The sequence below is a fragment of the Artibeus jamaicensis genome, unplaced genomic scaffold (assembly GCF_021234435.1).
Source record: "Artibeus jamaicensis isolate MK-2021 breed Jamaican fruit bat unplaced genomic scaffold, CSHL_Jam_final contig_700, whole genome shotgun sequence".
Classification (NCBI taxonomy): domain Eukaryota; kingdom Metazoa; phylum Chordata; class Mammalia; order Chiroptera; family Phyllostomidae; genus Artibeus; species Artibeus jamaicensis.
This window is the reverse complement of record NW_026521930.1, coordinates 14,289,869-14,314,465: the sequence shown is the minus strand read 5'-3', so window position 1 is coordinate 14,314,465 and position 24,597 is coordinate 14,289,869. Positions and strand designations below refer to the sequence as shown.

At 41.1% G+C, this 24,597-nt stretch overlaps 1 protein-coding gene across 2 annotated transcripts in view; it reads right to left on the bottom strand.

Annotated features, from left to right (window-relative positions):
- RBFOX1 (RNA binding fox-1 homolog 1) overlaps window positions 1-24,597 on the bottom strand; it is a 1,505,061-nt gene that overhangs the window by 696,937 nt on the left and 783,527 nt on the right. The window contains exon 1 of one of the 2 annotated variants that reach the window (XM_053671755.1): window positions 21,173-21,229. The exons of the other annotated variant lie outside the window; for it this stretch is intronic. The gene's annotated coding sequence lies outside the window, so the exon portion shown is untranslated. Of the gene's footprint in view, window positions 1-21,172; window positions 21,230-24,597 lie in introns of those variants that run through there. 2 annotated transcript variants of the gene reach the window in all.

The following is a 24,597-nucleotide window of genomic DNA, read 5'->3' as shown; positions in this document are numbered from 1 at the left end:
TGAAAATAAAAACAACAACCAAAATTCTTTTGCAAAAATTAATAGTTGGAAAGATAGTAAGAATGCTAGTTTCCGGAAGCTGCCGATTGGTACAATGTGAAATGAAGTAGCTTTGATTGAATAGAAAGTGTCTTGTATCATGGAGAGGTGATGTCTAGAATCAGTAAAAGGACAGTTAAGGATCTCGGAGTTGTTTGAAAGATTCTTGAAGGTCTTGCAAAGGATTAGTGGACACTAACTTCTTAATCATGTGAGGTGTCAATGTAAGAAACATCCAATCATGTAAGAATTTTTGAGTTTATTTGAGCCAAACTGATGACAATTGCCAGAAAGCAAAATCTCAACGGATTGAGGAAATGCTCCAGAGAATGGCAGTTCTGCACCTTATTTTATATATTACAACCAAAAGAGAGGACAGAAGTGGGTTACATGAAATCCATCAGTGATAGGTTAGGGAGGTGGGAGAAAGCAAAGCAAGGAGAAACCTCTGCAATTGGATAAAAGAATAAAATGATAGATACATACTTCTTTTCCATAGCTGGGTACAGTATAGTTAACAGTTAACAACTGATTCAATGACAATAAGAACGAAGAGATTTGTGGTCTCCCTCTGGTTCTGTGCCTGTCCTTTGAGGGGTCCAGAAAAAGGAAATTTGATATTCCAAAGGTATGTGATTGTAGCTGCAAAAAGACAATAGACAGGCTCAGTTGGGTAAAGATTGACTTTTCCTGAAGCTAGGGTAAATTTTAGCTAGGACATGACTACCTACCATGAACTGCTTTTAGTTAATGTTTTAATTTCAGGTCATCCTTTGTGGTTACTTTTGGTCTCCGAGTGTGTAAATCTGCCATGCAGGCCTCCCCTGAGTTTGTCAGACTTCCCCTGTGGCCCCTTTTCATTCACAAATGAAAATGAAAGGGGTGAAATTTACATTCACTTTTTGTGTTGTGCTTACTGATAGCAACCAATCCTGAAGGATATGTTGAATAAAGCATCCTGGACAATAAGTCAGGCAAATCTGACTTTGAATCTTGAGTCCACTTTTTATATTGACTTTGGGAAACTAAACCTCGATTTCTTGATCTGTGAAATGGAGTTAATAGGCATTCTACAGCATCACTGTCTACTAGAAATGTAATGTGAGCCTCATAGGTCATTTTAAATTTTCTAGTAGCTAACCAAGAAAAAGAAGGTAAGGAACAGATAATTTTAATAATGTATTTTACTGAATGCAATATAATAAACATTATTTTGACATTTAATTAAAATAAAAACTATTAATATTTTTATTCTTTTTGTATATTAGGTTTTTGAAATCTCATATACAGTTCACACTTATAGCGCATCAGTTAGGAACATGTACATTTCAAATGCTCAACAGCCCCTGTGGCTGGTGGCTGCTGTGTAGAACAGCACAGATGTATTGTGTTACTATGAACATGAAAAGAAATCAGGCGTGTAAAACATGTCAGTATAATAGGTACTTGATAAATAGTTGTCATTAATATTATTATTATTATTATTAACACTAGTGTGTGAGGTGAAAATGAAAAGAACTATAAAGCTTTCTGCAAAGGGAGAAAGCAGAACGGGCTTGATGATACGCTTAGTCACCCAAGTGAAAATGATTGACACAAGGGTAAGGTAGTGAGTTTCTGTGGAACTATAGATGTTCATCTTTCAATTAACGTCAGTAGATCATATTAGTATTTATGTTTTTATTAATAACATTACACTACACCCACGTAAACACATGGCACATTATCTAATTCTGAAGTAAGTCCTCAAAATTATCAGTGGGCATATACCTCATTCCTGTCATATTTTCAACTAATTTGTGAAAGTAAAATGCCTGGGAGCCAGCAGGAGGGCAAACTCATAATCCAGGTAGGAAACTACCCTTAGCCTTCAAGGATGGGTAAGATTTCAGTGGAAGAAAACCCAGAAAGGAATGCAGTATAAGCAAGTGTTTGCAAATGGAAGTTGATATGATGGTAACAGGTGAGAATATGGCCAGGAAAAGTTGTGATGTTGGTCTGGGAGATAATAGGCTGGTTTATAGTGTTACCGAGTGGAAGAAATTTAAAGCATGTAGGTAGTGATAGTTTGTGACATTTCTTAAATTGTGTATGTGACACCAATGATCCTGACAATTTTTTTTAAATTGTGTTTATTTAATCAAAAGTGTATTAGACCACATAACGCAGCAACTTCACTCTTGAGTATATGGATAAGATGTGGACAAAAAGGAGTCCCATGTGAAGCCTAAGAAGCTCAGGGGAGGCCTGCATGTCAGCCTTATTAACTCAGACCTAAAGTAACCACAAAAGATGACCTGAAATAAAAAACTTTCTAACTAAAAGCAGGTCATGGTGAGCATTCATGTCCTAGGTTAAAAACCTCCCTGACAAAAAGTCAATCTTTACCCTAACTCAGCCTCTCTATTCTCTTTTTGCAGCTACAATCACATACCTTTGGAATATCAAATTTCCTTTTTCTGGACCCCTCAAAGGACAGGCACAGAATCAGAGGGAGACCACAAATCTCTTCGTTCTTATTGTCATTGAATCAGTTGTTGACTGTTAACTATACTGTACCCAGCTATGGAAAAGAAGTATGTGTCTATCATTTTATTCTTTTATCCAATTGCAGAGGTTTCTCCTTGCTTTGCTTTCTCCCACCTCCCTAACCTATCACTGATGGATTTCATGTAACCCGCTTCTGTCCTCTCTTTTGGTTGTAATGTATAAAATAAGGTGCAGAACTGCCATTCTCTGGAGCATTTCCTCAATCCGTTAAGATTTTGCTTTCTGGCAGTTGTCATCAGTTTGGCTCAAATAAACTCATAAAAATTCTTACATGATTAGATGTTTCTTACGTTGACAAAGAGAAATGAAAACATATATCCACATAGAAATTTGTACATGAATATTCACAGCAGCATTATTCATAAAAGTCAAAAAGCGGAAACAACTTATATGTCCATCAAGGATTAAAGGGGAAAACTAGGGGATCAGAAGTTGATGGCCAAGTAGGTGGAAGCTGAGCCCACTTACTTGTGCCCCCAGCATGGATTTTCAACTGATCTCCCAACGAGTGACCAGAACAATCAACTGAATCTCCACTAATATGAATTTTTGAAGTCAAGAAGTACAGAGGATGTTTTGTACCATCTGGTAAAAGATCTTATAAATTGAGGGAAAAATGCCCTGTGTGTGGTGCCTGCAGCAGAGGAGAGGACAGACAGAAAATGCACCTTAGTGGCTCCCACCCCTTCCAGAGTGGGGCCCTGGTATCACACAGGGAAACCCCCCCACCCTAATCGGAGGAGACTTAGAAGGATATATAAAGTCTGAGGAACTCAGGCTGCACACACACAGCGAACAGCATGTCCATAGCTGCAGGGCCTGCTGGGAGAGTTTCAGAGAGACACTCTCTCCTGAAACTGTCAGAGGCTCTGGCAGACTGTGGACAGCCCTGACCAAGAGAGACTTAGTGCTTTTGGAGGAGGAGGAGTACACAGAGAACCAGCTCAAGTCTCTGTGCTATAGTGTAGGGGCCACATGGAGACTCTTTTAAAAGGAGAGCTGAGGTAAGACTGGGCAAGGACCCCATGCACAGCAGGTCTGCCAACAAAGAAACCAGAGTGAAAGCGCAGTTTTGTCCCACTGAGTCCAGCTTCACAAGAAGAACAGAAAGTGGCACAGTTAAGTCATTATGGGATCCAGTACCACATGGCTGGTGAGAAGGGGACTGTGCAGAGTGAAAATTCTTCGGGCCCAAGTCTCCTTGAATAGTGGCAGGCTGGGGACTGGATGACAAGGAGCTGAATGCCTGAGATTCATTATAGCCAGACAGGAAGGCAGGTCCCCTCCCAGGTAGATGTGCCCAACCCCTCACCTGTGGGATTATAGACTCTACATATCAGTGAGGCCAGGCCCAGGAGCCCCCTACTTGGTGCAAATCTGTAGGGGAATAGAAGAAAAGAAGGAGAAGCTCAAAAAGGGCCCATTCTAAACTTCCACCAGATGCTATGAGCTATGCTGGTCCCTAGGGCCCTGATCCACTAAAACCATCAGAGCAGAGGGATTTGAGACAGGCACAACAAGGGGGTTCAGGGCTCATCCAGCCTCTGCACCTAGACAGAGCTGTTGTCTGTGCCAAGCAGGAAAGAGCTGACCCTTTTATACAGATTGGCCCCTCACAGGAAAGACAGCTAATTAATCAGAAACTATGGTTTATTGGAAATAATCTGGGACAGACAAACCACCATCTTCCCGAAGATTGAACAGTGCCTCCCAGGGGCTGACCCAGGGATTCTACCCTCCCAATCCTATCAGAGTACCCCTCTGGAGACAGGTGGAGGTGGTACCCACAGTGGTCTTGGACATCAGGTGAACCGCTCCTGAGCCTTGTGCTGATGGAAAGCCAGAAGGGCAGAACAGTAGGGACTATCCAGGTCTGAAGGAGACAGCCACAGATTGTGGGTCACTTGTAGTCTCCAATAGGCTGCCTATGGCTAGACGAGGACATCATCTGACATAGCAGGGGCAGATTCAGAAAGAGAAAGCAAATGCAAATGTCGCAAATGCTAGACTCTGCTGAGTTGAAGTCCACCATTGCCTTCTTCATTATTTACATTATTTTTTGTCCTGCATAGTTTCTTAACATTTTTTCTTTTTCTTAAAGTTTGTCTCAATTATTTCACTATTTTTTAAATTTTAGTTTATTTCAAATCTCATATTTTATTTCTTCCTTCTCTTATTCCATTTGCCTTCTTCTTCTTATTTTTGTTTTAAATGTTATTTTTCCTTTTCTATGCCTTGTTTTTCTATTCCACACTCTTCCTATTTCTCCTCTCTTCAGCCTCTCAAAATGATTTGACTTGCTATTTGTCATCTGACATTGTTTTTCCCTTTCTTATTCCCTCTTTGTTCCCTCTCTACCCTTATCAATTTTTGCTCATTGGCCATTGAAATGGTGGTTGTTGTCACATTTATTTAATTTTATTCCCAGAAGTTCACTATTTTTGTATTTCAAGTCTTGAATTTTACTGTACCTCTCTCCTACTCCAATTTTGCCCACTTCTTGTCTTTTCTTTTATTAATTTTAAATTTTATTCTTTGCCTGTCTTAACCTGGTTTCCATTCCTCTTATTATTTCTTCTTCCTCTATCCTCTCAAAATCACTTTTGTTTCCTTTAGGCATCTCATAATCTTTTCTTTCTTTTTTTCCTTCTTATTCCCTCTCCACCTTTATTAATCTTCACTCATTTGTCATTAATATTGCTATAGTGGAGGTTTTCCTTCAATTTTGTTCCAATTTTTTCACTGTTTTTTAAAACCTCATATAATACTCTTCTTTTTTCTTACTCCATTTTGCCTTCTTCCCTCCCTTTCTTATGATGTAATTTTTTTCTTTCTTTACTTGCCTTGTCTCTATTCTCTTTTTTCTATTTTATTATTTCTCCTCCCTCTACCCTCTCAAAATCATTTTCTTTTCTGTTAGTCATCTCATATTTATTTTTCCTTTCTTATAATAGTCTTAATCTCTTTTCACCTTTATTAATATTTTCTCAGTCACTGTTGATAGTGTGATTGTGGCTGGGGGTTATTTTTGCAGGTGTGGACTTTGTTTTCTGGGTTGTTTGGTTTTGTTCTGGCAGCACCTATATAAAAGCAGACAAGACAGGGTGGGTGGTATGGCGCAGTCAGCCAGTAGGTGGGAAGGACCCACCCAGGAATGACCCAACAACAACCAAAACCCAATTACAACAAGAGAGCCCACGTAAATAGCAATAAAGGGCATCCCAAGAGCATCCAGCTCAGGAGATCAAGGAGACTTCACCACTGAGTACCACAGGTCTCCTACCACTGAAGGTCACACCATGAGGAAAGGGAGTCAAAGCAGATCAATCTAATGAGTCACTGAAAATAGGGAGACAAAGAAACAACTCCCAATCAAAAGGAGAGGAGGAATATCTAAAAAGAGTGCTAAATGAAATGCAGACAAATAATATATCAGACATATAGTTCAAAATAGTGGTTATAAGAATGCTCAAGGAGCTCAGTGAGAACTACAAGGAACTGTATGGGAACTATAAAGAACTTAGTGGGAACTTCATTACCATGAAAAAGGACATAGAAACTATGAATAAGAGCCAGGAGGAAAGGAAGAATACACTACCATGAATTAAAACCAGTTTAGATGAAGTGGAGGATAAAATCAGCAAGTTGGAGGACAGGGTAGAAAAAACACCCAAAAACAGCAACACCAAAAAAACTCAAAAAGAAGGAAGATAGTTTAGGGGAGCTGCACGACAACATGAAATGTAATCATAGGAGTACCTTGAAGGAAATGAATAGGATCAAGGGATCAAAAATCTATTTGAAAAGTAAAGACAAAAAAACTTGCCTGACTTGGTGAAGGAAAAAGTCGCACAAGTCCAGGAAGCACAGAAGGTCCCAATCAAGAAAAACCCAAATTGGCTCATTCCAAGACACATCAAATTAGATGGCAAAAATTGAAAATGGAGAAAATCTTAAAGGCAGCAAGGGAGAAAAAGCTAGGAACATACAAGAAAGCTCCGATTAGGCTGTTTTCTCAGTAGAAACACTACAAGCCAGAGGGAATGGCACAAAATGATCCAAGTAATGAAAAGTAAAGCCTTGCAAACAAGATTGCTCTACCCAGCGAGGATTTCATTTAAAATGGAAGGTGAAATAAAGAACATCCCAGACAAAGAAAAAAAAAAGGTTCAAAGGGTACCTTTCCACCAAACCAGCATTGCAAGAGATGCTACAGGGACTGCTCTAAGAAGATGAAGAAAAAGAGAGAGGAACACAGGTACAAAGGCAAAAATGGCAATGAATAAGTACTTATCAATAATAACCTTAAGCCCTGGCTGGGGTAGCTCAATGGATTGAGCTCAGGCCTACGAACTAAAAGATCGTGGTTCAATTCTCAGTCAGGGCACATGCCTGGGTTGCAGGCCAGTTCCCAGCAGGGGACATACAAGAGGCAACCACACACTGATATTTTTCCTCCTCTCTCCTTTACTTCCTCTCTAAAGATAAATGAATAAAAAATCTTTAAAAAAATAATAACCTTAAATATAAATGAATTAAATGTTCCCATCAAAGGCAGGGTAAAGTAGCTGAGTGAATAAGAAAACATGACCCACATATAGGCTGTCTATAAGAGACCTCAAAACAAAAGACCTACACATACTGAGAGTGAAGGGACAAAAATAATATTCTAAGCAAACATGCATGAAAAAGCTGAGGTGACAATACTTATATCAGACAAAATAGACTTCAAAATAAAGGCCATAACAAGAGACAAAAAATGTCACTGCATAATACTTAAGGGAGTAGTCCAACAAGAGGATGTAATTCTTGTAAACATATATGCACCCAACAAAGGAGCAACTAAATATATAAGGGGAAATCTTGGAAGACTTCAAGAAAGATATCAACAGCAGCACAGTCATCATAGGGAATTTTAAACCCCACTGTCAACAATGGATAGATCTTCCAAACAAAGAGTCAACAAGGATATTGTGGCATTGAACAACACTCTGGATCAAATGGTCTTAATTGATATGCACAGAATGTTTCTCCCTAAAGAGGCAAAACATACATTCTTTTCAAATGTATATAGAATATTTTCAAAGATAGACCACATGGTAGGACTCAAAACAAGCATCAGAAAATTCAAGAAAATTAAAACCATATCAGGCATCTTTTCAGATTACAATGGCTTGAAATTAGAAACCGACCTCAAAAAAACCCTCAAAAACATTCAAATACATGGAGATTGAATAACATGTTATTAAATAATGAATAGATTAACAATTAAATCAAGGAAAAATAAAAAATTATTCAGGAACAAATGGTAATAAGCACACAACAGCCCAAAACCTATGAGACACAATGAAGGCAGTCCTGAGAGGGAAGTTCATAGCAATACAAGCCTATATAAAGAGATAGAAAAATCTCAAATGAACAACCTAACACTATATCTAGAAGAACTAAAGGAACAACAACCAAAAATCCCAGAATGAGTAGAAGGAAGAAAATAATAAAGATCAGAGCAGAATTAAATGTCATAGTGATTAAAAAAGCAATTTAAAGGATCAATGCATCCAGGAGCTGGTTCTTTAAAAAGATAAACAAAATTGACAAACTTCTAACCAGACTCATCAAGAAAAACAGAGAGAGAAGACCAACATAAATAAAACCAGAAATGAAAGAGAAGTTGCAACCAGCACTACAGAAATACAAAGGATTGTAAGAAATTACTATGAACAACTATATGCTAAGAAATTGGACAACCTATGAGAAATTAGTAAATTTCTAGAAAAATATAATCTTCCAAAACTGAATCAAGAAGAAACAGAAAGCCTGAATAGACTGATAAAAACTAGTGAAATTGAAGCAGTGATCAAAAAACTTCAGGCACACAAAAATCCTGACCAGATGGCTTCACAGGCAAATTTTACCAAACATTTAAAGAAAAACTAACTCCTATCCTTTTCAAACTATTCCAAAACAATTCAAGAAGAGGGAAGACTCCCAAACTATTTTTTGGAGGCCAGAATTATTCTAAATCCAAAACCAAGTAAAGACACTACAAAGAAAGAAAATTAAGGCTAATATCTCTGATGAACATAAATGCTAAAATCCTCAATGAAATATTGGCAATGTGGATCCAGCAGTACATTAAAAATCTCATACTATGATCAAGTGGGATTCATCCCAGGGATGCAAGGATGGTACAATATTTGCAAGTCAATTAACATAATACACCTCATAAACAAAATAAAGAACAAAAATCACATGTTCGTATCAATAGATACTGACAAAAAGCATTGATAAAATCCAGCACCCATTTATGTATACAAACACTCAGCAAAGTGGGAATAGAGGGAGCATACTTCAACATAACAAAAGTCATATATGATAAACCTATAGCCAACAGTATACTCAAGAGGCAAAACCCGAAAGCTTTCCCCTTAAGATCAGGGACAAGACAAGGGTATCTACTTTCACCACTCTTATTCAACGTAGTACTGGAAATTCTAGCTACAATGATCAGACAAGAAAAGGAAATAAAAGGCATCCAAATTGGAAAGGAGGAAGTAAAACTGTTATTATTTGCAGACAACATGATAGGGTACATAGAAAACAACAAAAAACTACTTAACCTAGTAAGTGAATTTGGAAAAATAGAGGAATACAAAGTCAATATGAGAAATTGATGGCATTTTTGTACACCAACAATGAAATATCAGAAACAGAAACTAGGGGGGGAAATCTAATTTACTATAGCAACAAGAAGTACCTAGGACAAAATTTAAATATTTATTTATTTTTAGAGAGAGGGGAAGGGAAGGAGAAAGAGTGGGAAAGAAATATCAATGTGTGGTTGCCTCTCATGTGTCCCCCAGTGGGGACCTGGCCTGCAACCCAGGAATGTGCCCTGACTGGGAATCGAACCGCGATACTCTGGTTCGCAGGCCCGCGCTCAATCCACTGAGCTACACCAGCCAGGGCTAGGACAAAATTTAAGCAAGGAGGTAAAACACTCGTATTCAAAATACTTCAACACTGAAGAAAGAAATCGAAAAGGATACAAATAAATGGAAGTATGTACTCTGTTCATAGATTGAAAGAATTAACATCATTAAAATTTTCATACTGCTCAAAGCATTCTATAGATTCAATGCAATTCCTATTAAAATAGCAATCATATATTTCACAGATATAGAACAAATATTTCAAATATTTATATGCAACCAAAAATGACCCTGAATAGCCTCAGCAATCTTGTGAAAGAACAAAGTAGGAGAGATGATAATACCCAACACCAAACTGTATTACAAGGCCACTGTAATCCAAACAGTCTGGTATGGGCATAAGAACAGACACATAGATCAATGGAACAGAATAGAGAGCCCAGAAATAAGCCCAAGTCTCTATGGTTGAATAATAACAAAGAGAGCATAAGCATACAATGGAGTAAAAATAGCCTCTTCAATAAATGGTGTTGGGAGAACTGGACTGGTACATGCAAATAAATCAAACTAGACCACAAACTTATACCATACACCAGAATCAACTCAGAATGAATAAAAGACTTAAATGTAAGTTGTGGCACCATAGAAGTCCTGGAGGAAAACATAGGCAGTAAAATTTCAGATATCCTGCGTAACAACATTTTTGCCAATATATCTCCTAGGCAAAGGAAATAAAGGCAAAAAATAAACAAATGGGAATACATCAAATTAAAAAGCTTTTACATGGCCAAAGAAACCATCATCAAAATAAAAAGAGAACTGAGCATGTGAAAGAACATATTTGATAATGATACACTGGACAAGGATTTAATCTCCAAAATATATAAAAAATTCATACAACTCAACAGCAGGAAGACAAACAATCCAATTTAAAATGGGCAATGGACATGAATAGACACTTTTCCAAGGAGGACATAGAGAGGGCTCATAAACATATGAAAAGATGCTTCATGTCACTAGCCATCAGAGAGATGTAAATTTAAACCATAATAAGGTATCACTTCACACCTGTCAAAATGGCCATCATTAAGAAATCAACAAACCACAAGTACTGGTGAGAATGTGGAGAAAAGGGAACTCTTTGACACTGTTGATAGGAATGCAGACTGGTGCAGCCACTGTGGAAAACAGTATGGAACCAAAAAATTAAAAATGGAACTATCTATTGACCCAGCAATTAATTCCACGGCTAGGAATATACCTTAAGAATCCTGAATCACTGATTCAAAAGAACTTAAACACCCCTATGTTCATAGCAGTGCCATTTACAATAGCCAAGTACTGGGAAGAGTATAAATGCCCATTGGTAAATGAGTAGATCAAAAAACTGAGGTACATTTACCTAATGGAATACTACACAGCAGAGTGAAAGAAGAAAGTCCTGCCTTTTGCAACAGCATTCATAAAACTGGAGGATATTATGCTAAATGAAATAATCCAGGTGGTGAAGGGTAAATACCATATGATCTCACCTAGAAGAGGAATCTAATGAACAAAATAAACTAATGAGCAAAATAGAACCAGAGGCATGGAAACGTGGAACAGACTGGCAGTGACCAGAGGGAAGGGAGAGGGGAATAATGGTGGAAAGAAGGGGAAGGGGCTAGTCAACGGACAGGTATGAATGACCCATGGACATGGACAATGGTGGAGGGATTGACTGTAGAAGCAGAGGGTGAGCTGAGCAGAGGAGGGCAAAGGGGGGGAAGATTTGGGACAACAGTAACATAATAACAATATTTTTTTTAATTAAGGGGAAGCCAATGGCAGTACAGCCACACAATGCAATATTATTCAGCCATGAAAAGGAATCAAGTATTGATACATGTTACAACCTGGATGAACATTTAAAACATGCTTAGTGAAACAAGTCATATAAAAGGTTAGAAATTGTATGATTCCTTTGATATAAAATATCTGGAATTGGTGAATTTCTAGAGACAGAAACCAGATTAGAGGTTACCCAGGAAAAGAGAGGAGGATGAATAGTGATTACTTTAACATGTACAAGATGTTCTCTTTTTTGCTTAATATTTTATTTATTTATTTTCAGAGAAGAGAAGGGAGGGAGGAAGAGAGGGAGAGAAACATCAATGTGTGTTTTCCTCTGGCGTGCCCTGCACTTGGGACCTAGCTTAAAACCCAGGCATGTACCCTGACTGGGAATCAAACCAGAGAACCTTTGGTTTGCAGGTCAGCTCTCAATCCACTAAGCCACACCAGCCATAGCTACAAGGTGTTCTTTGGGGGTAATAAAGAAAGATATTTTGAAACTGGAAAGTGTTGGTGGTTGGACAATGATATGAATGTACTAAATGCCACTGAATCATGCATTTAAAAGGGTTAATTGCCTGTTATTTGAATTTCATCTTAGAAAAGTATATTTAAAAAAAAAGAGGCCATTGGCCCTGGCTGATGTGGCTCAGTGGATTGAGTGCCAGCCTGCAAACCAAAGGGTCACTGGTTCAATTCCCAGTCACGGCACATGCTTGGGCTGTGGGCCAAGTCCCCAGTAGGGGGCGTGCAAGAGGCAACCACACATTGATGTTTCTCCCCTTCCCTTTCTCCCTCCTTTTCCCTCTCTCTAAAAAAATTAAATAAATAAAATCTTTAAAAAAGAAAACCAGGTCATTGGTTACATTGATTCCACAGTTGGTAATTTTTAAGAATTCAAGGAAAAAATAGCAAGAAAACAATAACTAACGTGATATGTGGATCTGGCAAAAGTCTGAAGGTGATACTTCACTGATGCACTTCTAGAAAACTAAAATTTGTTTCCTTTTTCCTATGTAGAGTGAGCTGCATCCCCTGGGAAGAAATAGGCAGATCTCTGCCTAGTTCAAGACACGGTGAGTGGAACAAGTCAAAGCCCTTTATTTGCTGGAATTCCAGAAAGTGCCTAGGAGCAGAGACCTCATCCAGCTGGTAGGAGAACAAGGGAGATCATCTCAGGATGTCTGTTAAAGTTACAGCTAAACAAACATCAGTGCCTTTATCTACCCTGAGTGGGGAGAGCACAGCTCCCTCTCTAATTAGCTAGATGACCCTGGGCCAGTTCCCTCAGAAGACAGAACTTACATAGTAAAATGATGAATACTCTGCAAACCTTGTCTGTGGTGAGCAAGGCTGACTTTCACCAGCCGAGGCCAATTTCCTCTCAGGCAATGCCAGGGCTGACCCAGCTAGGTAGGTTTATTGGGAATAGAAGATCACCAGGCAGGGAAACTGTACTGTGGGAAACTGCCTGCCGACTCTACCCGGGACAGAGGCTGAGCTGACATTAGGGTCTGGGGTCGGCCTATCTGGCACGACAGGATGCAGCTTGAACTTGAGCCTGATGAGATGTATCAAGGACAATGGTCAGCAAAAATGGCACCCAGCAACCAGCTTTAGCCATTCAGACTCTGACACCCCAAGCAGTTACCCTTCTCTGGGTTTTGCACTTAAAAACCCTGACCTAAGAACAACCAAAGGAGTCTTACTTAACCTCCCTTGGTTGGCTCTACTTCTTCCACTTTCCCCCTCAAGTCCCAACCTCCCTGGCTTGAGCTGGCTCCACTTTTCTTCTTATTCCCCTCTAATAAACCCTGCTCCTAAGCTCGATGCATCTGTCTGGTTTCTTGAGCAACCCTGACCTAACAATGGCCACAGTGATAAGTTGCATATATTACCTCACTTACTGCTTTGACACACACATAAGATGGAGCTGTTTTGATTCCAGTAGTATTATGATTTATAATAAGAAATGCATATTTGGTCTTCATATCTATTTCTGGCACAGAGCTCCTAAAGCCCTTGGAATACGCTCTGTGATAAGAGCCACAAAAGGTGTCTCCTGAAATGTTAATTAAATGACTTTTGGCCTTCATTTAGGAGGGAGGTCTGCTTGCCTGGAGTACAAACCATGTGATTAGAGGGTTGGAACTTTCATTTCCACCTCTCCCCCCACATTGGGGGTGGGGACAGGTGCCAGAGGCTGAATCCACCACCAGTGACCAGTAATTTAATTACTCATGCCTATGCAATGAATCCTCCATTAAAAAATCCTAAAGTAAAAGGTTCATAGAGCTTTCAGCCTGGTGAATACCTGGGGATTAGGAAGAGTGGCCCTGAAGTCCCGAGCCCTTTCCCCGTGCTTTGCCCTGTGCACCTCTTCCATCTGGCTGTTCCTGTGTTACATGCTCTTAACAATAAACGGGTGTTTAGCAACTGAAGTGTTTCTCTGAGTTCTCAGAGCCATTTTAGCAAATTAATTGAACTTGAGGAGGACATTGTCAGAACCTCTAATCTATAGCCTATCAGTTAGGTGACAACTGTGACTTGATATATGAATCTGGAGAGTGTGTGTGTGTGTGTATGTGTGTGTGTGTGTATGTGTATGAAAAGGGCCAGTCTTGTGGGACTGAGCCCTTAACCTGTGTGATTTGATGCTGTCTCTAAGTAGACAGTGTGTAAAATAAGTTGAATTGTAGGACATTCTGCTGGTGGTAGAGAATTGCTTGGTGTGGAAAACATCCTCCTGCCCCACCTTGGAATTAGGTAGAACCATACCCTCCTTTTGATGGACTGAATGTAAACATAGAACCAGCTGAAAATAACCCTATCCTATTTAAGGAGATAGTGAGTTGCTTTTCAGAGACAATAGAACAAGATTGAAATCATGCACCCAAAGCACAAGCAAAGAAGAGAACTTTGACCTTCAGCTGCACATGCAACAAAAGTCCCCACCCACACACAAAACCAAAGGACGAGGACAGAGTTGGAACCTGAACACCAAAAGAAACCCTTTTATTGTCTGGGGAGATCTGGTGTTGATGTCCCTTTACCATAAAGGGCCAAGTTCCAAGGTCCTCCAATTATAACTTGCCTCACCAGCACATCCACATACCTGGTCCCCCCAACCCCTTAAAAACCTTTAACCTAGTCCAGCAAGCAAGATGAATTTGAGGCACTCTTAAATTTCTTATCTTCTTGCTTGGTGTCTTTTTTATCAAGAAATCTTACCTTACTCTCAACTGTGATTTATTGATTGATTGATTGATTTGGCCTTTCAAATCACTGGGCACAGACACTTTGGTTAAGTAACACAAACCCTGAGGTCCAGAGAAATCCCATGACTTATCAAAGGTGGCCCAGGCAGTAGGAGGTAGGACTCACCCCTGTGTCTGCCTGTTCTTAACCAGGGTAATGTGGCAAAGGGGCTGCATTCCCTCCTCATGGATTTTCGGTCCTTTTTCCTCCTTTTCCTCTTTCCTCTGAGTGCTGGATTCCAGATCATAAGTTAGATCTCTTACCAGTCAGCACTGTAATTTGAGTTGGGACACCCAGGGCTAGGTAACCACTAAGGTCTCTATTAGCCCTGAAATTATTATTATTATTTTCTTTTGTACTGCAATATGCCACAAACATTTCACTGAGGAATGAACATGCTAAACTAGTGAGATATTTTAGAAGGAAATTACAATTGGCCTGAATCAGAAATGTACATATTATATTCACATTTCCTTCACAGCAGCATGCAGACATATCATTCCAAATATTTTAGCACTAGATAGATTGGACATAAAACAAAAGATGAGTTTCTAACCCAGGCCACAACACTGTTTTTGCTTAATGTTTCTGGCCACATCAAGTAGAACATTCTCCCAAAGTGCAATGTATACATTAGCTGGAGACTATAAATCATCCATAATTATAATATCCTTCACCCTGAGAGGTCTTTAGTGTTTCCTTTATAAAAGTTACACAGTTGAGACCTGTACCTGGCTAATAGATGGGCCCTCCCTGAAAATACAATTACACCACATGCAGGGCAGGGAAGTAGTTTTGCATGCCTGCTGTCCCTGTGTGTTTCACATGCAATGGCTTCCCACCATGGACTTAACCACTGACTGCCCAGAAGCTCTGTGTAGGAGAGGATGTAGGGACGGTGGGGCCTGCTCAGTCTGGCATAGAAAGGGGGACACAAAGGGCTTCTCAGAGAAAGACTCACTGGTCATAGGGAACCTCTATGACCCCCCCCAGGAGCCTCTGAATTGCAGTCATGTGGGGAGAATCCCAGGCCCTGGCATTTGGGCATCTCTGAGGAAGGCCTAGAGATGGTGCTGACTCAGAATCTCTCCCTAAAGGATGGGCTGGGTGCCAGGCACTGTGCAAAGGGGCTGGGCAGTAAGGAGTATGAGGATGGGGGGTGGGGTAGAGAGAAATATCAACATTCTCAAGGTCTGGTAGGGGATGCCAATTAAAAGGACAATATCACAGAAAGGTGGGCTTGCTATGACAAACACTGGAAGGGCGGGTGAACACAGCAGCCACTGGCCTGGGCCTCTCCTTCACAGGGGTGTTAAATGCAACGATGGCCTGAAGCTCTAGCAGAACTTTTGCCAAGTGTCCTATAGCCTATTACTATGGAAACAGATTAAAAGTGCTACCTTGTTTCACTTAAAGGAATAAACAGAAAACAATTTCTGAAACTTTGTTTTTGCATTTTTTTATTTTTAAATGACACACGAAGATGCCTAGGCCTTCCTCAGCCTCAAAGAGGCCTTGAAGACACACAGTTTTCCACCTCATTTCTCCTGCCTGGGGGCTGTCTTTCCAGGTTCCCCTCTACCCTTCAGAATCCCATTCCTCATGTGGCAGATACTGCTGGCTGTCAGCCCAATACCCACTCTTTTTTTAAAAGATTTTATTTATTTATTTTTTAGCGAGAGGGAAAGGGAAGAAGAAAGAGAGGGGGGAAAAACATCGATCCATTACTTCTGTCACACCCCACAACTGGGGACCTGGCCCACAATCCAGGCATGTGCCCCGACAGGTGACCTTTCAGTTTGAGGGACAAACCCCCAACCCACCAAGTCACACCAGTCAGGGCCCAATATCCACTGTTATCTTCCTTCTTTTTAACTGGTTATATTACTCCACAAGAAAAAAAAGACGACACTTCTCAGCATTGTCTGTGGCTAGGTTTGGCTATGTGACTCAATCATGGATAAGGAGATGTTAGTTTCTTTGGGATGTTCACAAAGGCTACCTGATAAAGGGAGATTTCTCTATTAAGAGGAACACAAATTCTTTATTCTCATGGAACTTCCGGTTAATCATATTGTCTCCTTTATTTATTTGGCCTTTCATGCATCCCTTTACTTCTCAGGTGTTTATTGAGCACTTACTATCTGCAACTAAGATAAATAGCATGGGATACTAGACCTCAGGCATTTTACAGCCTAGTGAAAGAGAGAAATGGGAAACAGTTTCTTATATAGAGCCCGACAAGGTCCAGATAAAGAGAAATAATGCCCAAAACACAATGAGGATTAAAAGGAGAGAGTTTTTTTCTGACTGTGGTGGCCAGGGAGAAATTCAAAGAGAAAGTGAAGCCTGAGTTCAATTTTGTGGTCTCTAGGATATCAAATTCTAGCTGCTTTTCTGACGTGCAATTTTCCTCTCTCTGATTTGACTACAAACTCTTTGCAGGCAAGAATTGTACCTAAACCTGGGAAAGTATTTAGTAAAGTTATGCAGGCATTCCTAGCAGCATAAAATCTGCTTTGTCTGAGCCCTAGGGCTAGAATGGAACCTCAGACATCTTTACTCACAGGACAGACATCTCATCTCACTAGCCCCGTGGTCCTCGAAATTCAATGCCCCAACAATGTCAGCATCACCTGGGGACTTGCTAGAAATGTAAATGATAGAGATCCATCCCAGAACCAATGGATCAGGAAATCCAGCATTTATTCTCTTTGCCCTGAAAGAGATGCTCTGTGCCTAACTCCCAAAATTATTCTGGAAGTTTGACAAAAATGCATGAACTGCAAATGTGGGTTAATCATCTCATCAGACTCCCCTTAGCATTCCTTTTTTTCCCATTTTCTGCTTGAGTCTGCTTTTTCTCCTTCCTGGAGTTCCATCAGAACCCTGCTAGTGTGCCCAATCTCTCCACGGGTTCCCAGGTTTCAAGCTGCTCAGGTTTTGATCTCCATGAATGTCATTCTCTATTCGGAGACTTGCAACCTTCCGAGGCAAGACTAATGAACAGGAGGTAAACCGACCAAACAAACAACGTTTTTGCTTTGAAGAGAGATCTGCCTGTGGAGCACTATGAGAAATCAGAAATACTTCATGAAGTCTGCTAAGCAAACAAAAAGCAAATCCTGCCCAAACATAATTAGCCAAGGTGACAAAGTAAAGGCAAAGGCAGAGGGTCCCACTGGGTGGCCAGGGCAGGAGGTGACAACTGTGGTCCTTCCTTCCTTTAGACAAGCAGAAGGCTGTTGGCTGCAGGCTCAATTTTGGGGAAAAGAACAGAGAGGAGTCAAACAACCTCTAGTCATCAAGGATGTGCTTGGCCAGGCACGGAGCTCTCCTACTGCCATTTTTTCAACGCCTGCTCTTTCACTCCTCTTTTGCTGAGGAGAGACCAGGTACAGGGAGGTCACATGTCCCGTGCAAGGCCACACAGCTTCTAGGTGGCAGAGCCTGAATATAAACACATGTTTACCAGCTCCAAGCTCATCATACAGGCCAAATACCTGTAGAGATGTGGCAGGCAGAGTCATGACCCCCTCAAAAGATATCTACATCCTAATCCCTGTCACCCAAGAGTGTGTCACCTTACATGGCAAAAGAGACTTTGCAGATGTGGTTAAGGGTCAGGAGTTAGAAGATTGTTTTGCATTATGATGGTGGGCTCAACACAGTCCCATATATCCTTAAAAGAGGAAGGCAAGAGGAGCAGAGGAGGATGACTAAGGCAGGTGTCAGAGTCAGAGATTTCAAGAACCTACACTGCTGCCCTGCTCAGTGTGGCTTAGTTGGCTGGAACGTCATCTTGTACGACAAAAGGTCAAGGGTTCGATTCTCAGTCAGGGCACATGCCTAGGTTGTGGGTTTAATCCCTGGTCAGGACTAATATGGGAGGGAACTTACTGATGTTTCTCTCTCACATCAATCTCTCTTTATTTCTCTCTCTCTCTTTCCCCACCCTTCCTCTCTCTCTAAAATTAATAAGCATATTTTAAAAATAAAAAATATATATACACCACTGGTTTTGAAGATGGAGGAAGGAGCCTTGAGCCAGGCGCCTCTAGAAGCTGGAAAAGGCGGGAAATGGGGCACTGAGTCTTCACGGGGAACGCGGCCCTGCTGGCATCTTGATTTTACCCCCGCGAGACTCATTTTGGACTTGAGACCTCCAGATGGCAACCAAAACACATTTGTGTTGCTTCAGATTACCACTAAGTTTGCCGTTATGTGTTACAGCTGCAACAGGAAATTAAAATAGAAAGGGAGATCTGGGCATGTTTGGAAGCAGAATGGAGCCCCTGGGAGAGGAGGTGGGGGGAGCATGGGTGATGCTAAATGACCAGAGTGGCCACATTTGCAAATGCTTAATATGTTCATGGACTGTTTGAAATTCTTTACAGGTGTGAACTCATTTTGTCTGCACAACATGCCTGTGAAGTTGGTATTACAACCATCTCCTTTCATAGTTATGGGGGTGCAGAGAGACAAAGTGGCCCAAGATCGCACGGTGAGTCCGTGAGGTGGACAAGAACTTAAGACAAGGCATTCTGGCCCCAGAACTTGCCCTCCTCACCCCCACAGGACTGTATTCTGATATTTGGAGGGATAACTTTCTGGAAGAGATGAAATAGGATTCACTAACCTATTTCAACAGTTACTCATTGAGGAATACATAATGCACAGTACTATGTACTATGTACTATGGTAGTACATAGACATGTACGTAGCCGAGTACATAGATAAGATACTCCCTGTTCTCTTACATGTGGTTTGGGAGGGGAATCAGCAAGTGCTGGGTCATAGACTGCAACCAGGACATACTATCACAGAGGACTGGACGTGGTAGGGGTGAAGGGGTAACTTATCCACACTTCAGGGCCTAGGTGGATAAGTACAAGGTTCTTGGTGGAAGAGGAAGGAAGGAAGGAAGGAAGGAAGGAAGGAAGGAAGGAAGGAAGGAAGGAAGGAAGGAAGGAAGGAAGGAAGGAAGGAAGGAAGGAGGTCTGCTTCAACAGAGGGAAGGACAAATATAAAGGCAGTGTCCTGGAGGGGCCAGACATGGTCAACACTGGATGTTGGTCTTGTCCTAGAGTTACAGAGAGGACCCCAAGAGGCTGGAGGTGGGAGGATAAAATGTCAGATTCTGCACAGTGTAGTCAGTGCTTGGGAGAAATAACAGATATGAGCTGCAGGGCTAGAGAAAAAATGATGTCAGTGAGCTTAAATGTTCCCCCCGCCACATACCTGAAAGATATCAAAGTCCTAACCTCTAGTACCTACAAATGTGACCTAATTGGAATACAGGGTCTTGACAGATAACTAAGTTACAATAATGTCATTTATATGACTAGTGTTCTTATGAAAAGGAAGAATTTGGAAACAGAAACAAACACATACACTGGAAGAACCCCACATGAAGATGAAGGCAGAGCTCAGGATGATGCTTCTACAGGCCAAGGGATGTCAAAGATTGCCAGCAACCACCAGAAGCTTAGAGGGAGGCACAGAATGGATTTTCCCTCACAGCCCTCAGAAGCAATCAGCCCAGCCAACACCTTGATCTCAGATTTTCATCCTCCAGAACTCTGAGACAATAAATGTCTGTTATTAAAGCCATTCAGTCTGTGGTACTTTGTTATGGCAGCCTAGCAAATGGACACAGGCATGCAACAGTTCTCTCAAGGACAATTGGGTGCAGTATTTCTCAACACAAAGTTTGCCAAGTACCAGGAAAAGGTACAAACTCAACCTCAGCACTGCTGTGCCTCCCTGGCTTCCACCCAACAGACACCAGTTGCACACCCTCCTTCTCCCAACTGGTAACAAGCAAAATATCTCCAGTCATTACTAAACAGGCACCAGGGAGCAACATACCCTTGGTTGAGAATCACTGGCATAGAGAGAGGAGATGGAGTTATTAAACCAATATTTACTCTTTAAAATGTAGTTCTACAAATATTTATGGAGCAGTAATTCTGAGCTGGGCTTTAGGCAAGTGCCAAGAGTTCAGAAATGAAGGAAGGGCTGCCTGTGTCCTTAGGAAGCTCTGAGTCTATCAGGACGGCTTGTGATTTACTGCAAACACTACCAACAGAAACATAAAGGAAAGTTTCTGAAGATTCGAGTGTGGTTATGTAAGCTAACTTGATGTTTTTATGCACATGCTATTATTTCACATTGTTTCAAAATAAAGCCACATTTCCACAGGCTAAAGGCTATTTCCCCATAATTTCCTTCTGGCATTGTTTATCCTGTATATTTTATGAGTTTGGGGGTTATTACCGAGTTTTTGATAATCATTAGATTGCACCAGTGATGTAATTGAATACAATTTTATTACCCTAGTGAACAAGCATACATTTTAATCCTTCTGCTCCATATTTTTGGGGCTAATAAATTGTTTTTGGGGTCACCCACAGGATGGGTACCTTCTTCAGATCTGACTTGATTTTTCTCCACTGCGCTATTTAAGCACATTAATGCCGCTCACACTTCTAAGTGGAGTATTAAAAAATGATAGAGTGTTCCATCTAAAATGAAATAGCAGGTGGAATTTTGCTCACCGTTCCTGATTCTGTTGGGCAGTTCGCCTGACAAGTGGAAGGCACCAGATTCCTCCATAATGCAGCTTGGCTCCTGACAAAGCCAGCCTTGGAAACATTGGTGTCACTTCCGAGAAAGCGAGAAAGCGTAGGGACCCTGACTTTGCTTCTAGGGAACAGCAGGGGCCCAGGAAACAAACAGATAGCCCTCAGCTATTAATAACTGGATGTGGAAACAGCATGTTTCTTAGGCAGTGACTGGCTGGGTCTATCTGCTGAAGATATCATTTCCATCCACGGCAGTGAACTCTTGCCTCAGGCATTTGTAAAATTCTTACTACTATGCATGGTTAACCTGCCATCTGCCCCCCCCCCCTTTTGCTGTTGATGAGGTGGGAGATATTATTAAGGGAGGGGATAATTTGAATAAATATAAAGTTCCACATAGTAGCTATGTGATTTGAAAGGATAACCAAGCAACTTTTTTTTTAAAGTTACAGTCACACCAGTTAGCAAGAAAGCAATGGCTAAGAAACAGTTGCTATTTAGGAAAAAAAAAAAGAAAGAACAATAGGGTTTGAACTTCCTGCCCAAATGCAAAAATGCTAATGCTGCAAAATAGCCTTACTGGATTTTTTTTTCCAGTGCTGACTCTCAGGGATGCAAGTTTATTAAGTAATTCAATTTTGTACAACTTGAAGGAATCCTCTAACTCTTTTACCATGCTAACAAGCACAGGGCCTCTGACAGACTGGCTGCCAGGGAGGTTTCATCCCCACTGGTTTTGTTTATCCAGCAAATTGTAGTTTTGTTGTCTGAGGGAACTGGGGACAGGGGAATTTGTAGAAAAGTATAATAGAGAGAAACCTCACCGAGCACAAAACAAAACAATTCTTCTCTAACAAAATTAACCACTTTGATTTCATCCCCTTTAGGCTTCCTGCAGAATTAGTAGCCTCCAGCGGGTGAGCTGGTCTCCCCAGCGGGTGCAAAGCTGAGGGTCCCTGTAAACAGAAATGCCAGGGAAATGGGAGAGGTGAAGGAAGATGCTTCCCCATACGGTAGCTGGGTCTGAGGTGGGTGTGTTTTCTAAGCTTTCCACTCAAGCCTCACAGAGACCAGGATTTAACAGCAGAACTCCCAGAAATAACAGTCCAGAACACACCCCTGTGTGCCTGAGGCATGCAGTGTAGCAGGTTACTGCTGAAACATACACACAGCCCTTTCATCTGGATTTTTAAAATTATCTAAGAAATGAACAAATAAAGAAAGTGGTCTATTTTATACAATGGAACACTCTTCAGCCTTAAAAAAGAAAGTAATCCTGCCCTTTGTGATTGGATGAACCCAGGGTGCATTATGTTAAGTGAAATGAGCCAGTTACAGAAAGACACATATGGAATCTAAAATAGTCAAACTCATAGACACAGAGACTGGGATAGATGTTGCCAGCATTTGAGGGAGGGAGAAATGAGGACTTGTTCAGTGAGTATCAGCTTTCAGTTATGCAAGATGAACAAGTTCAAGAGCTCTGCAGCACAACGTTGGGCCTATAGGTAACAGTATGGCACCGTGCTCTTAAAATTTCGTTAAGAGGGCCCTGGCTGGTGTAGCTCAGTGGATTAAGCACAGGTCTGCGAACCAGAGAATCACAGTTCAATTCCCAGTCAGGGCACATGCCTGGGTTGCAGGCTGGTTCCCTGCAGGCCAGTTCCCAGCAGGGGATGCATGAAAGGCAACCATACATTGATGTTTCTCTCCTTTTCTCCTTCCCCTCTAAAGACAAATAAATAAAATAAAATAAATTTGTTAAGAGAATAGATCTCAAATTAAATATTCTTACTAAAAAAAAGCAAAAAACAAAGAGACAAAAGCAACTTTTTAGAGGTGATGAATATGTCTGTTATATTGATTTTGGTGATAATATCGTGGATGAATGCATCCGTGAGCACTCATCAATTTGCATATGTTAAGTATGTGCATTTTTGGGGCATAGTGAATACCTCAGTAAAGTGGTTAAAATTATCTGAGAACTGCACTTTGAGGTGAGAAAGAAGCAAATAAGAGCACCCCATTTTCTGCTCTGGCTGAGTCATTTGGGGGTGTGTTGCCCCTGTGCTGCTTCAGGTTGGGGCATACAGTAGCCCCCCCCCTTCTCTACTGTCTCACATTCCATGGTGTCATAGATGGCCAACAGCAGTCTGAGAATATTAAAGAAAAAATTCCAGAAACAAATAAGTCCTCAGTTTTAAACTGTGCACTGCTCTGAACACTATAAGGAAATGTCTCGCAGTCCTGCTCCATCCTCCCAGGACACGAGTCATGCCCTTGACCAAAGTGTCCATGCTGTATGTGTATGTGCCACACACCAGTTTCTCAGTCACTGTATCAGTGATTCAAGTCATCTCTATTTCACTTAATAATGGCTCCAGAGTGCAAGAATAGTGATGCTGGGAATTTGGATATAAAAAAGGAAGCCAGAAAATGCTTCCTTTCCGTCAAAACGTCTATATACATAGGAAACAACATAGCATATGTAGGGTTCAGTACTAGCTGCTGTTTCAGGCATTCATTGGGGGTCCTGGAAAATATCCCTGAGTATAATAGCGGACAACTGAGTATAGGCTGTGTTTTGCCAGAGCAATGGCAGCTCCTTGGAATGTGGACATTGGATTTGTAGGAATGTCCCTCCAAATGGTCCCAATCTTCTTAAACAACAGACATCCTCCCTGATCTAGAAGCTCTTCATTTCCATTGTCTATGATCCTCTCCAAACAGTGAGCTCCACCAGTTAAGAGCCCAACTGTTAGAGATGGGACCTGCCTTCTTCTCTGGCTAAGCAGCAGCAGCCACCAGAGGTACTTAGCCTTCCTCTCCCATTCCTTTTTTCCTGTCTGCCATGCTCTTCATCCCTTGCCTGTGTTTGCTCTGCTGCCTTCAAAATATTCTGAAAGGCCACCCTTGATTAGTGCTGTAAGCAAAGCCAATACCAGGTGATCTAAAGGAATGTCCCAGGGACATATATAGAAGTTTACTGAGACTTGGTAAGTCATCCTGGGTCCCTTTCTGGAACTCAGATGGACTTCACGTCTCATCAGAATGGTTCCTCGCATCAGAGATTATTCCACCAGCATTCAGTGACCATTAGACTTTAGGGAATTTCAAAGACAAAAGGGAAATGAGGGTAGATTTAGGGATATTTTGAAAGTTAAAGTGGGATGACAATCTGTGTCTTGGTTAGAATCTGATTAATGATTTTCCAGTGCTCTTAATGTATAAAAATTGACCTCCTTACCCCAGTCTGCAAGACCCAGGAGTCTGGGCCTGCAGATATTTCCAGATGCAGTCAGCCTTTCTCTCCAATGAGCCCTCCTGGATGCCACCAAACTGCCCTCTGCATAGATCATGAGATGCTATGTGAGCCCTCTAGCACCCAGATTTTGACA